The following is a 6,000-nucleotide window of genomic DNA, read 5'->3' on the forward strand; positions in this document are numbered from 1 at the left end:
GTCAATCTCTCTTCCTGGGAAGAACTTTCTCCTCACCTCCAGCCTAAACCTCCCCTGGCACAGCTTCAGACTGTGTCCTCTTGTCCTGGTGCTGCTTGCCTGGGAGAAGAGACCAACCCCCACCTGGCTACAACCTCCCTGCAGGGAGTTGTAGACAGCAAGAAGGTCTCCCCTGAGCCTCCTCTTCTCCAGGCTAAGCAACCCCAGCTCCCTCAGCCTCTCCTCACAGGGCTGTGCTCCAGACCCCTCCCCAGCTTTCTTGCCCTTCTCTGGACACCTTCCAGCATCTCAACATCTTTCCTAACCTGAGGGGCCCAGAACTGGACACAGGACTCAAGGTGTGGCCTAAGCAGTGCTGAGCACAGGGCACAATGACTTCCCTGCTCCTGCTGGCCACACTCTTCCTGATGCAGGCCAGGATGCCATTGGCCTTCTTGGCCACCTGGGCACACTGCAGGCTCATGTTCAGCAACTCTTGCACACTCCCTGGGTGCTTCCTGACCTACTGCCTGCCTGCTGCACTTCTGTGTTGTCCCTCATCCTGTAGAATGAGAGCACCTGGAGGGCTTCCAGAAACCTGTGGCCATGGTTTAATGGCCGTGAGGGGCTGTGCTGGCTGTGCTATGGCTGGCCTATGGTCTTAGAGAGCTTTTCCAACCAAGCAGTTCTTTGTATCTATGGAATTCATCCACCCCAGGTTTTAAGAGTCACAGGCTGTGAAATATGGATCACAGAATGCTGGGGTTGGAAGGCACCTCAAAGACATCATACCCCCTGCCAGAGCAGGGCACACAGAACACATCCAGGGGGGTTTGAAGTCTCCAGAGAAGGAGACTCCACAATCTCTCTGGGCAGCCTGCTCCACACCTCTGCCACCACAGCTGGAGGCCCTGGTGAGATGTTTCAGAGGACACTGATGACAGTGGTTTGCAGCAGATTTCTGGGTGTGCTGCACAGAAATCAGCAGCTGGCAGCAGAGAAATGTTTTGGCTGGAAAAGCCTTTTGAGTCCAACCCTTCTCTGGCTCTGCCCAGGCTGGGGCTCACCCATGGCCCTCAGCACCACAGCTCTGCCTCTGGAACACCTCCAGGGATGGGGAGTCAGCCCCCTCCCTGGGCAGCCTGGGCCAGGCTTGGAGAAGCCTTTTAGGGAAGAAGTTTCTTCTGATGTCCAACCTAAACTTCCCCTGGGGCAACTTGAGGTCATTTCCTCTCCTCCTATCACTTGATACAAGGGAGAAGAGCCCAACCCCCCCCCTCTTATATCTGAGGGTGGGGGGCAAGAAGGGGCCAGGCTCTGGTCAGTGGTGTCCTGGGACAGGACAAGGGGTAGTGGACACCAGCTGGAAGCCAGGAGGTTCCATCTCAGCAGGAGGAGAAACTTCTTTGGTGTGAGGATGCTGAGCCCTGGAGCAGGCTGCCCAGAGAGGCTGTGGAGTCTCCTTCTGTGGAGAGCCTCCAGGTCCCCCTGGCTATTGTGCTGCTGGGCAAGCTGCTGTGGGTGCCCTGCTCTGGCAGAGGGTTGGGCTGGGTGATCCCCAGAGATCCCTGCCAGCCCCAGCACTCTGTGAAATGCCTGCAGGGATGTTCTGCACTGCCATGCTCAAGAAACCCTTTCAGACGTTCTCAGTTCACACCAAAGACATGCAAGGGATGCTGCCTTGTGATCAGAAGTGCAGCTGGAGACCTGGAGGCACATCTTCATCATTCCACAGCCTAGCAAAGCAGATGCAGCTCCTCAGTGCTGGTCACTTAGCTCTGACATTAACCTTCCATCTAGAGAGCATCCACGTCCTGCTGCACTCAACTGAACGCCTCCTGGGCCCTGCCAAAGATTATTCCTGCAAGTAATTGTCTGGTACCAAAGAGTGAGCACTGAGCTGTCACCAGGGCTCTGACTCCTACAAATCACTGTGGATGTACCCCTGCAGCTCCAGCAGAAACAGAGAGCAGCTGGAGCACAGCCCAGGCGAGCCAGGGAGCCAGGATGCAGCTCTTCCTTGTAAGGTTAACTTCAGTGAGCTGCCTTCTAGGAGGAAATTCCTGACAGGGAGGGCTGGGAGAGACTGGCACAGGCTGCCCAGGGAGGCTGTGGATGGCCCCTCCCTGGAGGTAGGATAGGGTAGGATAGGATAGGATAGGATAGGATAGGATGGAATGGAATGGAATGGAATGGAATGGAATGGAATGGAATGGAATGGAATGGAACGGAAGAGAGAAGAGAAGAGAAGAGAAGAGAAGAGAAAGAGAAGAGAAGAGAAGAGAAGAGAAGAGAAGAGAAGAGAAGAGAAGAGAAGAGAAGAGAAGAGAAGAGAAGAGAAGAGAAGAGAAGAGAAGAGAAGAGAAGAGAAGAGAAGAGAAGAGAAGAGAAGAGAAGAGAAGAGAAGAGAAGAGAAGAGAAGAGAAGAGAAGAGAAGAGAAGAGAAGAGAAAACAAACCAGGTTGGAAGAGACCTCAGAGATCATCACATCCAACCTATCACCCAACACCATCTCTTCAACTAAACCATGGCACCAAGTGCCTCAGCCAGGCTCTTCCTAAACACCTCCAGGGATGGGGACTCCACCACCTCCCTGGGCAGCACATTCCAATGGCTACAACTCACTCAGTGAAGAACTTTCTCCTCACCCCGAGCCTAAACCTCCCCTGGCACAGCTTGAGACTGTGTCCTCTTGTTCTGGTGCTGCTTGCCTGGGAGAAAAGACCAACCCCCACCTGGCTACAACCTCCCTGCAGGGAGTTGCAGACAGCAAGAAGGTCTCCCCTGAGCCTCCTCTTCTCCAGGCTAAGCAACCCCAGCTCCCTCAGCCTCTCCTCACAGGGCTGTGCTCCAGACCCCTCCCCAGCTTTCTTGCCCTTCTCTGGACACCTTCCAGCAACTCAACATCTTTCCTAACTTGAGGAGCCCAGAACTGGACACAGGACTCAAGGTGTGGCCTAACCAGTGCTGAGCACAGGGCACAAGGACTTCCCTGCTCCTGCTGGCCACACTCTTCCTGATGCAGGCCAGGATGCCATTGGCCTTCTTGGCCACCTGGGCACACTGCAGGCTCATGTTCAGCCTACTCTCAACCAGTACCCCCAGGTCCCTCTCTGCCTGCCTGCTCTCAGCCACTCTGTCCCCAGCCTGTAGCACTGCCTGGGGTTGCTGTGGCAAATGTGCAGAACCTGGCACTTGGATGTGTTCAATCTCCTGCCCTTGGCCTCTGCCCATCTGTCCAGCCTGGCAAGGTCCCTCTGCAGAGCTCTCCTAGCCTCTAACAGATCAACTCCTGCCCCCAGCTTGGTGTCATCTTCACATTTATTGATGATGGACTCAATGCCCTCCTCCAGATCATCAGTAAAGATATTAAAGAGCATGAATCCTCAGTGCCTCTGTGAACCAGAGTCCCCATCTTCCCCCAGGCCTTTTGCACAGTCTAGAACCATCAAATTATTGTGGTTGGAAAAGCCCTTCCAGATCCTCCAGTCCAACCATTCCCTAACTCTGGCAAGGTTGGGGCTAGCCCAGGGTCCTCAGCACCACATCACTGCCTCTGAACCACCTCTCCTCATCACATGAAACTCAACCCATGGAGCTCTTGGCATTGGTTGTGAGTGGAAAGGAAAAGGGAAGCAGAAAGGCTCTGCTCTTCCAGGAATAAATTTAGAAGGATAAAATCTTACTTTTAGTGCTGAAATTAGAGCATGGGAGGGTTCCTGGGCACTGACATTTTTGCTTCAAAACAAACATGAGACTGGCCCCAGCTGAATCCATGCCACAGCTCAGCAACAGCAGTCCCAAACTGAGCAATTAGTGATGTTCTTAATGAGCAGGGCAAGAGGTACAGCAGAGAGCTACAAGCAACTGACATCTGCTCTGCTGAGGCCACAGCTGGAGGCTGCTCTCCAGTTCTGGGCTCCCCAGTCCAAGGACAGGCACTTGCTGCAGAGGGCACAGCAAAGGGCTGCAAAGCTGCTGAGAGGCCTGCAGCAGCTCTGGGAGGAGCAAAGGCTGAGAGCCCTGGGGCTGAGAGCCTGGAGAGGAGCAGCCTGAGGGGGATCTGATCAGTGCTGATCAATACTGCAAGGGTGGGGGTCAGGGGGATGGCACCAGGCTTGGTTCAGAGGTGCCCAGGGACAGGACAAGGGGCAAGGGGCACAGAGTGGAACATCAGAAGTTCATCTGAGCATGAGGAGGACCTTCTGTAACTGGAGGGTGCTGAGCCCTGGAGCAGGCTGCCCAGAGAGGTGGTGGAGTCTCCTTCTCTGGACTTTCCAAACCCATCTGGATGTGACCCTGCATGACCTTCCCCAGGTGACCCCCATCTTGGCAGGGGGGTTGGAGTGGATGATCTGCAGAGGTCCCTTCCAACCTCTGCCGCTCTGCACTGCTGTGACACACAGGAGACAGAGCTGTGGTGCTGCACGCTGCTGGTGGGTCTGTGGCACCAGACTGATGTGCTAATCCCTCTAAGATAAATAGGAGCTGCCAAGCTCCTTTCCTCCACTGACACTTGGAGACACAAGCACAAGCCAGCTCCATTTGCAGCTGAAGCCAGTGACAAAGCTGCCACTGACAGGGCTCCATCCCTCACGCCGAGGTGGCTGGGCTGCACGGGCTGCTAACAGCACAGAACCAGAAGCCTCTTGGCAGCAGCACTTCACCAACCTTCCCATTGCCTCCAGGCAACATTTGATAAACAGACAGAGGAGTTGAGCATCAAATTGTGTCCTGACCCAGCCCAGATGGAGCTTCAGCCCCTTCCTGCTGGCCGCTGGAATGATGGATTGCTTCACAGCAGCTTTTTGATCCAGCATGGAGCAGGGAGTGACAGAGATGCAGGACCAGGCAGAGCTGCCACTGGCTGATGCCATCCATCTGCAGCACCCAGAGTGCTCCTTCTGCCTGGAACCCAGCAGTGCTGGCATTGCACACACAGGGCAAGAGGTGTGGCAGAACATGGGAAACAGGAAAGCCTGAGAGTGTCCACCTGAAGCTTTTACCATGAATATGAGGAAGACAAAGGGCAGAGAGGTTGGTCTGGCCAGCCTGAAGTCAGCATGGAGAGAAGATGACATATCAGAGGGCACTGTTGTGGAAGAAACCCTCCAAGGGCATCTTGTCCAACTTCTGCAGGCAGTAGGGGCACCTCCAACCAGAGCAGGCTGTACAGGGACACAGCAAAGCTGAGCTTGGATGTCTGCAGGGACGGAGCCTCCACCACCTCCCTGGGCAGCCTGTTCCAGTGTCTCCCCAGCCTCACTGTGCAGAACTTCCTCCTGATGTCCAGCCTAACTCTGCCCTGCTCCAGTTTCAGACCACTACCCCTTGTCCTATCCCCACAGCCCCTTCTGAACAGTCCCTCCCCAGCCTGCCTGCAGCTCCCCTGCAGATTGAGCTGCATCTCTAAGGTCTGCCTGGAGCCTCCTCCTCTCCAGGCTGTGCAGCCATTGCTGGCTGCTGCCCAGCTTCTCACCCCCCAGCAGCCCAGCTCTGCAGGGCTGCTTTGTTTGTGTCTCCATCCCTCGGTCCAAAGCAACAAGCCAAGAGCTGCTCCAGCTGCAGGCAGCTGCAGAGTCTCTGCAAAGGTGATGCTGTGCTGCTGCTCCCACAGCAGAGACAGAGTCCAGGCGAGCGTCAGCACGGAAGGCCGCTGCCGTCCCAAAGAGCTTCGGCGCCCGAGGAACAGCCATCTCCAACCAACTGAGGCAGCAAGCAAGGCCTGGGTAGCAACTGCTGAAGCAAAGCAGCAGCAGAGGGAGATAAATATGCAAAAAAAAAGCCCAACCCAAAGAAAGGCCTAAAAATGATGATTTTATGCATAACTCTCCGGTGACAATTTGTCTCTGGCCTCATTTTTCTCCGACGCGCTGATCTCCTCATTGCTCATCCCACAACTCCCTGCCTCACACCTCTGATGTGCACAGAACCAATTAGCTTTCCCCCATCAATAATCTCTGGAGCTGACCTTGGCAATCATTACCCAGAGAAGAAAGGGAGGGAAGAGGAACTGCTGCT

Source organism: Melanerpes formicivorus, unplaced genomic scaffold, assembly GCF_026170545.1.
Source record: "Melanerpes formicivorus ecotype bairdi unplaced genomic scaffold, bMelFor1.0.p_v2 SCAF_26, whole genome shotgun sequence".
Taxonomy (NCBI): domain Eukaryota; kingdom Metazoa; phylum Chordata; class Aves; order Piciformes; family Picidae; genus Melanerpes; species Melanerpes formicivorus.